The 11,932-nt window shown below is 46.2% G+C and overlaps 1 protein-coding gene across 1 annotated transcript in view; it reads left to right on the plus strand.

The window, feature by feature from the left end:
• Nucleotides 1-6,979: 6,979 nt before the first annotated feature.
• LOC137427702 (divergent protein kinase domain 2A) overlaps nucleotides 6,980-11,932 on the plus strand; it is a 46,394-nt gene continuing 41,441 nt past the window's right edge. The window contains exon 1 of the mRNA XM_068117379.2: nucleotides 6,980-7,076. The gene's annotated coding sequence lies outside the window, so the exon portion shown is untranslated. The remainder of the gene's footprint in view (nucleotides 7,077-11,932) is intronic.

Raw genomic sequence — 11,932 nt, forward strand, 5'->3', positions numbered from 1 at the left:
GAGATGGTGGTGAACAGCTGTTTTAAAGACGGGGAGGGAGGAGTGGGATCGAAGAGAGTGTGGGAGTTTGTTCCAGAGGTTGGGGAAAAAAGAGGAATGAAAGTGAAGGTGAGCAGAGAGTCTTGATTTTGGTAGTTTTACCATAGGAGGGTTGCTGGCAGATCTTGTGCGACCTGCAGGAATATTTGGGGGACAGAGCCCAGAGACAGCTTGGGGAGCTAGGCCAGAGAGGAGTCGGTAGAAGACAGAACGACCACCAACCTGCCTGCGGTGAGTTATTGAAAGGCCCTCACAATCAGCTTCATTGTGGGAGATTCCAATGATCCTGAAAGCTTTGGTGTGAGGCAGGAGCACCAGCCCAGAGGGGAGAGCAGTATTCCATCAAGCTGCGGATGAAAGCTTTGTATGCGGTGAGGAGTATGTAATTTGTATGTATGTAATTCAACGGTCGATCGTTGAATTAATGCCAGGGGGGTTAACTCGACCTGTTATCCTTCTGAGGTCGGCAAATTGAGTGCCAGCCTGCTGGGATGAATGTGCCGGTGTGTACCCCAATTTAGAATAGCTACACCGTATCCCTGCGTGTCATAAGAGGAAACTAAAGTGTTGGCGTCAGGAAGGGCATCCGGCCATACAAACATTGCCTCAAAAAGGGAACCATGATGATTGTCATGGGGCCCGCAAGGCTAAACCCCGCTCTAGCAGGGAAAATGGCCTTAAAAAGGGAATGGGTGATCTGCCCTATGGCCGAAAATTACCTGCCCTATGGGCGATCTTGTTCCAAGCATGCAACACCTTCTTCTGACACAGTGAAAATAGTGAAACACACTATTTGGGTGTTGTATAGGTAGGTAACTGATAGCTGCCTCAATTGCTCCCAAAAATAAAATAAAAACCCTCGGTTAATACATGCATGAAGCAAAAACATGCCAACTGATTACAATTCAAAACACCTTACTGCACTGGAAAATGTCGGGACAGGAAGACGGTACTGTATATGGTGGGACCTGTAATACACTCTCTCCCCTTGAGGTGGCGCTCCACGATACACATTTACATAGAGAATTTGCGGCCCTCTCCTTCCACCTTTCAAAACCACTGGCAAATATAAAATACCCCTAGACACGAATTGGGGTCATGCTGATCCTATGTAGCAAGTCTGGATGTAATCGGATTTAAAAAACTAGGGCATGCCCGTACTATATATATATCTAAAATTATATCCCCCCCCTCTATTTACATGAAATGGTTTGGTCCATTCGCAAAGCCAAAGCGAACGGCTTGCGAGTACGGTGACAATCCCCCCCCTCTATTTACATGAAATGGTTTGGTCCAAAGCGAACGGCTTGCGAGTACGGTGACAATCCCCCCCCTCTATTTACATGAAATGGTTTGGTCCAAAGCGAACGGCTTGCGAGTACGGTGACAATCCCCCCCCTCTATTTACATGAAATGGTTTGGTCCAAAGCGAACGGCTTGCGGAGTTTGGTAAAGAAATCGCCATAGCTCGGTAACTACTTCTCCGATTAATATGAAACCTTGAAAAGGCACATCCTCGGGTCCCCAGCAATATACCTGGCAAGTTTCAAGTATATCGGACCGGTAGTTGTCGAGAAACAGCGGTCGCATACACACAGACACACACACACACAGAGATTACTGGAATTATAGATAGACTAGGGCATGCCCGTACTATATATATATCTAAAATTATATCCCCCCCCCCCCCTCTATTTACATGAAATGGTTTGGTCCAAAGCGAACGGCTTGCGAGTACGGTGACAATCCCCCCCCTCTATTTACATGAAATGGTTTGGTCCAAAGCGAACGGCTTGCGAGTACGGTGACAATCCCCCCCCCCCCCCCCCTCTATTTACATGAAATGGTTTGGTCCAAAGCGAACGGCTTGCGGAGTTTGGTAAAGAAATCGCCATAGCGTGCACAAACGCGCAGGAAAGCGAAAGAATCGCAAAGTAGTTTTAATTAGTTTTAAAACATAGTTTAACGCCAACATAGTTTGCCAACGTGAAATAAATGAATACGCTCTCAAATGTGCCGTCCGAGGCAGAGTCTGTTCGCCACGTTCGGCACACGTGATAGCTCGCTGCTCTCTGATTGGTTGAATCGTTTTTTGGACATAGCTCGCTAACTACTTGTCCGATTAATATGAAACCTTGAAAAGGCACATCCTCGGGTCCCCAGCAATATACCTGGCAAGTTTAAAGTATATCGGACCCGTGGTTGTCGAGAAACAGCGGTCACAGACATACACTCATACAGACATACATACATACATACACACAGAGATTACTGGAATTATAGATAGACTAGGGCATGCCCGTACGTGGGTGCAATGCCCGTACGTGGGTACATGGGTACGTGGGTGCGAGTACGGTGACAATCCCCCCCCCCCCCTCTATTTACATGAAATGGTTTGGTCCATGAAATGTTTTGGTCCATTCGCAACGCCAAAGCGAACGGCGAACGGCTTGCGAGTACAGTGACAATCCCCCCCTCTATTTACATGAAATGGTTTAGTCCATTCGCAACGACCACAGAACCCCCCCCCCCCTCTATTTACATGAAATGGTTTGGTCCATTCGCAACGCCAAAGCGAACGGCGAACGGCTAAATCGCCATAGCTCGGTAACTACTTGTCCGATTAATTTCAAACCTTGAAAAGGCACATCCTCGGGTCCCCAGCAATATACCTGGCAAGTTTCAAGTATATCGGACCTGTGGTTGTCGAGAAACAGCGGTCACAGACATACAAACATACAAACATACACACAGAGATTACTGGAATTATAGATAGACTAGGGCATGCCCGTACTATATATAAGCTAGGACGTGCCCGTACGTGGGTGCCCGTTCCTTGCCAAAAAAAAAAAAAAAAAAAAAAAATTTGTGTAGGGGTGTGTGTGTGTAAACATCCTAGGGCGTGCCCGTACGTGGGTGCAAAAAAACATGCGTGCAAACAACAACAACAAAAAAAAACTTTGAAACCACGTGGCAGTAACGACCACAGAACCCCCCCCCCCCTCTATTTACATGAATGGTTTGGTCCATTCGCAACGACCACAGAACCCCCCCCCCCCTCTATTTACATGCAATGGTTTGGTCCAAAGCGAACGGCTTGCGGTGTTTGGTAAAGAAATCGCCATAGCTCGGTAACCACTTGTCCGATTAATTTCAAACCTTGAAAAGGCACATCCTCGGGTCCCCAGCAATATACCTGGCAAGTTTCAAGTATATCGGACCCGTGGTTGTCGAGAAACAGCGGTCACAGACAAACATACATACATACATACATACATACAAACATACAAACATACACACAGAGATTACTGGAATTATAGATAGATGTAAGAGTGGCACGACAAATATGCACACAAACACACAAACAAAAACCTGTCCCTGAATTATAGTAAGGATATACATCAGTTTGCTTACACATGACAATAACCTAACTTGCATGTGCCCGTTGGCAATTTACTCACTCACAGAGTCTCGCCTCTGACGTCATTATCAAAGACAGGAACCAACAGGAATAATAAATAATTCCATTTAATTGAAATGTGAACAAATAAACCAGGGAACGGAGCAAAGAAAACAACTGTTAGAGAAAAATGTGAAGAACAGGAGGAGTACTTCCAATTTGGAAAATAAATTGCATTATAACTTTATTAATTGTAGGGCTAATGTACTGTCATGTGACTGCTCTCAGTTAATACCGGGAGCTTCACTGATAGCAAATCGAGCGTTAACTTCGAGGCGACGATCAAATACGGACTCACGAAACAAGTGCGGGAAGAAGAAAGAAGAAGAAGAAGCTGGCAGCTTTTACCTGTCGGTCCCCAAGCAGTCTTCAACCCTGCAAATTAACTCACAAGAAAATGGATGGTACAATTCGTTACACGAAAATGGATGGTACATTCGTACAATGGGTAATAACCGTGTTACAAAAAGAAACAGGGTTATTACCACGGATGCCAATACAAAATAAAACGCGCGATAATTAATGTCCTATTTGGAGCGCTCCCACACCAGACGCATAAAACACACTAGGGAATATATATGAAAAATAAAGGGCCATGCATGTGGGCTTAACTCAACCAGCGGAGGTGTGTCAGAGATCGTCAGGGCCCAAGCGCGGTCCCTGACGCGGCTCCGGTTGGCGGGAAAACCGCCCAACCTTGGCGCGAAAACAGGCCTCGCTGCACGGTCCGTCTCATGCCACAGCACTCGTACGCAGGCACCAGGAGCAAGAGGTTGAGGGCAAAGGTGGCGAGAGGAGCAAGAGGTCGAGGGCAAAGGTATCCAAGAGGGAGCAGAGGGAAGAGGTCCAGGCACAAAGGGATCCAAAAAGAGAAGGGATCCAAAACGAGAAGGAAGAAGAAGGGCAAAATGCTGGCCAGCCAGTTCTTTTATTGGCCGTCTCGTGACGTCACCGGCACTTCTCCTCCAATCTGCACGTCGCTTCTTGCTCGCCTCTGACGTCATCGGTGGTACCTGGCCAATCAGCGCTCTGCTTCCTTCTCAGCCTTCCTTTCACCAATCAGTGGCCAGCTTCTTGCCCCTGCCTTGACCAATCACGAGCTTCATCCTGCCTCGTCTCCCTATTTGTGGTGTCTCGTCCAATCGCTGCCCCTCCGGGCGTGTCTATTTCCTGCTTGCTCGATGTTTTGTCGCCATGATGTGTGTGTGGTGTAACTAATGGGCCTGCCTAGTGTCTATGTGCGTTGCCATATGGGACAATGGATAGATCACCAGGTCTCACGCACAGGGGAATTAGCATAATCGCTACTCCAGTTAACACAAGGATCATCCTTGTATGATCACAAAGATACACTTACGCGAACAAACCGCCGAAACAAACTCATTACATGTGGGGTTCCCTTTCACGATAATCAGAGCATGATACCTACACAGATCTACCTGATCTATATATCACTCTACCCCAAAATTAATAACAGTACTTAACCTATCCTTATTGCCAACAGAATCTCTCAAGGTGTCTGACATTCAGAGAGAAAGAGTTGGAATATGTAGGTAGGATACAATAAATGAGGCTTGCTTGTTTCAGGCCTAGTCAAGCCGAGCAAGCAGTCCTCACCTAGATTAGATGAGAGAAGTAGGCCGCAATTAGCCCACAAGACATGCCACCAGAGGGGTCTCCAAGCCGAACATGGGCAAACCCAGGGCTTGTGGCTCCAGACTCCCAGGACTGGTTCCCCCTTCTAACGGGAGGTGGGGGAAGTGAGGGTATGGGACTCGAAGAACTCCGGCAATGCTCTGGCAAAGAAGTTGGAGAAAGTTGGAAGTTGGAACAAAGGAGTTGGAGTTGGAAGTTGGCAAAGAAAGAAGGTGGAGGAAGACAGGTCACACAACTATCTCCAGGTCCTCAACTCAGACTCTAATCAAACCTCACCTGAGAGGCCTGGCTCACACCTGAAGTTTATCCTCAGAGCCTCAGTTCAAAAAGGTCCATCATGTGACATCAGGTTAGCTAATTGGTTGAGCGGCTCAAGTATACAGTTGGACCGTTGGTATAACTAATCAGCTAATTAACCCTTTAACCCCTAGAGTTAATTAGCCGTCCCCTGCGCAGCAGGAGATGGGGATTTACAATCACTTATGTGTATGTCTGTCATGGGTGTACCTTTTTTTACCATTTCACATCACTATTGTCATCAAATTTTCAACATAGTTTTATTATGAGAATATGGGGAAGCCAAATCAATAATTTTGTCAAAAGGTCAAAGGTCAGCGTCACCTAACATCATCAATTTTAATACAATTGACCTGCAGTTCAATTTACCATTTGAGCTTTGTCATCAAATTTTCACCAAAGCTTTATTATGAGAAAATGGAGAATCCAAATTAATAATTTGGTCAAAAGGTCAAAGGTCAAGGTTGCATAAAATCGTCAATTTTCATCTGAATTACCTGAAATTTTAAGAATTTGGATATTGGACCATTGAATTGGTTCACCAATCGGAGGCTAGGGGTTGATTGTTATGTTTACATCAAAAGGTCAAAGGTCAAGGTTGCATAAAATTGTTCACTTTTTTTAAGGTTTTTAAATTTGGTTTAAAATACAGAAGAATTCTGAATAAAAAGAAGACGAGGACGGGCGTTGCATTTTCAGATGCTTTGTCGTGTTCATTGCAATGGGATCAGTTTTTGTTGAAAAATAATTCATCAATCAACATAACATACTTATATTAAGCAAATTAATATTTTTTCACACACACACACACACACACACACACACACACACACACACACACACACACACACACACACACACACACACACACACACACACACACACACACACACACACACACACGTACATGTACACACACGCATACATACACACACATACATGTACAAATACACATACATACATACACACACATACATGTACGCATACATACACACACGTACATGTACACATACCCACACGTACACATACACACACATACATGTACACCTACACACACATACATGTACAAATATATATATACATACACACACACACACACACACACACACACACACACACACACACACACACACACACACACACACACACACACACACACACACACACACACACACACACACACACACACACACACACACACACACACACACACACACGTACGCATACATACATACACACACGTACACATACACACGCACACATACACACATATACACACACACACCGCGGTACATGTATCGTCAGTAACAGTATATATACAGAACAAGCGGCGGAAGGAAATCAAGCAAAGCAGGTTAAAACAGGAAGAAAGAAACACAGATTTAGCGCAAACCAGAAAGAAACACAGCCTTCCTTCATCTTTCCTTTGAAGAAGGAAGGTCAGAACAGAATGAGGAAGGGAAGTCTTATTCGTTTCCCTCTCTGGAGTCTGGAGGGAAGCTCAGATTCAGAAGGACAAAGGAAGCGCGGGAGGGAGTTGGTGAAAATTATAATTCCTTCCTTTCTCGTTCCTTCAAGGAATGAAGAACAAATTGAGGATGAAAGCGCGGGGGGAAGGCAGAAGGTAAGGGGGCATAAGGAATACGTGCGAATGTAGTTCGGTACCGGAACGCTACTGTATTTGTTTTTTAAATTTAATTAGTGTTAATCGCACAGCGGTTTCATTGAGGGTTTAAAACCTTCACAGGAAATAAAGCCTGGTTTGTGATTCCGGGTTCATTTATTTCTAGTGAGGTACCCGTGCTATTCATGGGTGTGGGGCCAGATGCAAACAGACGATGTGCAAATGGCGAATTCTAAACCATGAACTAATACATTTCACATACCTGTGCCACCTTCAGTCGAACGTCAGGCATAGACAGCTGGTTCGTGAATGACTTGGACAAAAACCAGCAAATTCTAAACCAAGAACTAATACATTTCACATACCTGTGCCACCTTCAGTCGAACGTCAGGAATGGACAGCTGGTTCGTGAATGACTTGGACAAAAAACAGCAAATTCTAAACCAAGAACTAATACATTTCACACACCTGTGCCACCTTCAGTCGAACGTCAGGAATGGACAGCTGGTTCGTGAATGACTTGGACAAAAAACAGCAAATTCTAAACAAAGAACTAATACATTTCACACCTGTGCCACCTTCAGTCGAACGTCAGGCATAGACAGCTGGTTCGTGAATGACTTGGACAAAAAACAGCAAATTCTAAACCAAGGACTAATACATTTTCCCGATTTCATTTTGGATTTCAACATAATTATTTAGGCTCTGGGTTCCGATCGTGAAATATGGAATCAGATTTCGAATACACACAAACAACAACAGGCATTTTAGTGCCATTTTCCCTGCTGGAGCGGGGGTTAGCCTTGCGGTCCCCATGACAATCTTCTCCATTTTGCCCTATTTCGAATATCAGCTTTTAATATGGCTTTACGATACAAGTGCATTATTTAATCTTGCCAAGAGCCAATCACAATGCGCCTAGCCTCACACAGCCAATCAGTAATCTGCAAACGGACAAACGGACAGCCATCTCCGTTTTATATTCGACATATGATTCGATTTGTTTTGGGTGATCCCTTATCGTGAGTAACTCTCGACCGAAACGAAGCTGATGGAAATCTGATCCAACAAACCCGGGCAGTGTATAATCAGCAGAGGCCTACAGGTCTGATGTCTTCGGCCCACCAGAAAACCAAGATGGCGGCCAAAATATTTTGTCTGGGTGCCATGGTGGGTGGAGTCAAGCGACAAATGTGGGTTGGTTCTGGGAGCTGTCTGACCAATGGGTGCACAATGCACATTTCAAAAATCGATACCCCAACAAGAACCACAGCAACAACACCAACGTTGTTGGAGAATTGGAGAAAGATGGTGGGGGAGAGGGGGGGGGAGATTTGAAGGGGAGGGAGTTTTGAAGGGGAGGGGTGAGGAGAGAGTTTGAAGGGGAGGGGGATGGGAGAGATTTGAAGGGATGGGGCAATGGGGGAGATTTGGAGGGGAGGGGTGAGGGGGGAGGAGAGAGGCGAGGGGGAGTTTAGAAGGGGAGGGGAGGAGCGAGTGGGGAGAATTGAAAGGGAGGGGGGAGTTTGGCAGGGGAGGGGTGAGGGGAGTTTAGGAGGGGAGGGGGGGCAAGTGGGGAGAATTGAAAGGGAGGGGGGAGTTTATGAGGGGAGGAGTGAGGGGAGTTTAGGAGGGGAGGGGAGGAGCGAGTGGGGAGAATTGAAAGGGAGGGGGGAGTTTGGCAGGGGAGGGGTGAGGGGAGTTTAGGAGGGGAGGGGGGGCAAGTGGGGAGAATTGAAAGGGAGGGGGGAGTTTATGAGGGGAGGAGTGAGGGGAGTTTAGGAGGGGAGTTTAGGAGGGGAGGGGTGAGGGGGGAGTTTAGGAGGGGAGGGGGGGCAAGTGGGGAGAATTGAAAGGGAGGGGGAGTTTATGAGGGGAGGAGTGAGGGGGAGTTTAGGAGGGGAGGGGAGGAGCGAGTGGGGAGAATTGAAAGGGAGGGGGAGTTTGGCAGGGGAGGGGTGAGGGGAGTTTAGGAGGGGAGGGGGGGCAAGTGGGGAGAATTGAAAGGGAGGGGGGAGTTTATGAGGGGAGGAGTGAGGGGAGTTTAGGAGGGGGGAGTTTAGGAGGGGAGGGGTGAGGGGGGAGTTTAGGAGGGGAGGGGTGAGGGGGGAGTTTAGGAGGGGAGGGGGGGCAAGTGGGGAGAATTGAAAGGGAGGGGGGAGTTTATGAGGGGAGGAGTGAGGGAGTTTAGGAGGGGAGATGTGAGGGGGGAGTTTAGGAGGGGAGGGGTGAGGGGGAGTTTAGGAGGGGAGGGGTGAGGGGGGAGTTTAGGAGGGGAGGGGTGAGGGGGAGTTTAGGAGGGGAGGGGGAGTTTAGAAAGTGGACGATGCGGAGCTCTTGTCGATCAGCAACATGTTGCAGGTAAAAAGCTTGTTCTCGCAACACAAGCAGTAAAAGATCAGCAGGACATTATAGTAACATGATTTTAAATAATAGAGAGATAGGGCTAAAACCAACATGTAGCAGGATATCTCAAAAGGTTATGGATGGACTGGGACGAAACTTGGTGGACAGGTTGTGTGTGTGACAAGGAAGAATCGATTCGATTTTGGTGAAGATCCGGATCCGGATGCAGCTAGTAGAATTTTTAAAGTGATTCTTCACCATTGGGAGACAGGGCAAAAACGATACAAAGCAGGATATCTCAAAAAGTTGTGGACGGATGATTTTGATTAAATGTGATTCCGTGTTGTGATTTTCTGGTCTACTCTGGGATACAAAACGTAAACTGATCACCTGGCGGAGGTATGTTCTCCACTGAGTGCCGTTGTAGTTTAAACCTTGTGCCGCCATTTCATGAATCAGCACAGATCAGCAGGCCTCATTACCTGGATGTTAGTCCATGGCCCAGTGCAATTGTAAAGATCCCAGGCAGACAACCACAATATATTGTATATGCACACAAGCCGTATGCATCTTTTGTACATGATTATGTATGTACATCAGGTTATTTTTTTTCTTTTTTCGGCGCCGAACGCGGCATTATACACCGTCCAAATAAAGGGATGTGTTCACTGATATCGAACTGGAACTTGGTAGGAGACATGTTTATTAAAAAGGAATTCTCCCTCTTGTTTAAATTGAAGTAACTGCAAAACTGAAGGTCATTGGAAGTATTATCAGGGGCGATTTGTGTACTACAGTGTGCTAGGAAATAATTCAATTTAAATCAAAATATATTGTAAAAGTCGTATAAATAAATGAATTCTGTGTTTTACCGCCATTTCCGGCAGCGTCTATTACATCGCCCAATCTAACACATCACATTAGTTATTTGTGCCTGTTGTTTGTGTCCTTTATGACATCCTTAAAAACTGTGACTTTCCAGTTTGGAATAATTTCCAATTTTGTTTCACTGACAGGCAACAGGCAGACAGAGTAACAATCTGATCTTTGTTTCACTGACAGGCAACAGGCAGACAGAGTAACAATCTGATCTCGCTCCTCTCTGAGCAGGTGAGATCAGGACAAATTCAGAGACAAAGTATGGAAAAAACTAAAGGACTAGATTTTCTATTCATGTACCAATTGTTTAACCACGCTTTTTTGCATCACGTGCACTGGGTAACGAGTATGACAAGAATGTATGTCCAAGTAGAGAATGTAACTTCACACCCCATGATGTACCAATGGGATTGTGCAGAGTGCAGTTGCACACACCAAGATGTACCATTGGGATTGGGCAGAGTGCAGTTACACACCCATGATGGACCATTGGGATTGTGCAGAGTGCACTTACACACCCCATGATGGACCATCAGAATTGTGCAGAATGCAGTTTACACACCCCAAGATGGACCATCAGAATTGTGCAGAGTGGTTACACGCCCATGATGAACCATTGGGATTGTGCAGAGTGCAGTTACACACCCCATGATGGACCATCAGAATTGTGCAGAGTGCAGTTTACACACCCATGATGGACCATCAGAATTGTGCAGAGTGCAGTTACACACCCCATGATGGACCATCAGAATTGTGCAGAGTGCAGTTACACACCCATGATGGACCATCAGAATTGTGCAGAGTGCAGTTACACGCCCATGATGTACCATTGGGATTGTGCAGAGTGCAGTTACACACCCATGATGTACCATTGGGATTGTGCAGAGTACAGTTACACACCATGATGTACCATTGGGATTGTGCAGAGTGCAGATACATGCCCCATGATGGACCATTGGGATTGTGCAGAGTGCAGTTACACACACCATGATGTACCATTGGGATTGTGCAGAGTGCAGATGCACACACCAAGATGTGCCATTGGGATTGTGCAGAGTGCAGTTTACACACACCATGATGGGACCATTGGGATTGTGCAGAGTGCAGATTACACACCCATGATGTACCATTGGGATTGTGCAGAGTGCAGTTACACGCCCCATGTTGGGACCATTGGGATTGTGCAGAGTGCAGTAACACACAACATAATGTACCATTGGGATTGTGCAGAGTGCAGTTTACATGCCCCATGATGGGACCATTGGGATTGTGCAGAGTGCAGTTACACACCCCATGATGGACCATCAGAATTGTGCAGAGTGCAGTTACACACCATGAGGTACCATTGGGAATGTGCAGAGTGCAGTTTACACACACCATGATGTACCATTGGGATTGTGCAGAGTACAGTGACACACACCATGAGGTACCATTGGGAATGTGCAGAGTGCAGTTACACACCCATGATGTACCATTGGGATTGTGCAGAGTACAGTTACACGCCCCATGATGGGACCATTGGGAATGTGCAGAGTGCAGTTACACACACCATGATGTACCATTGGGATTGTGCAGAGTACAGTGACACACACCATGATGTACCATTGGGATTGTGCAGAGTGCAGTTACAC

This window comes from Myxine glutinosa, chromosome 5 (genome assembly GCF_964187855.1).
Source record: "Myxine glutinosa chromosome 5, kmMyxGlut1.1, whole genome shotgun sequence".
Lineage (NCBI taxonomy): Eukaryota > Metazoa > Chordata > Myxini > Myxiniformes > Myxinidae > Myxine > Myxine glutinosa.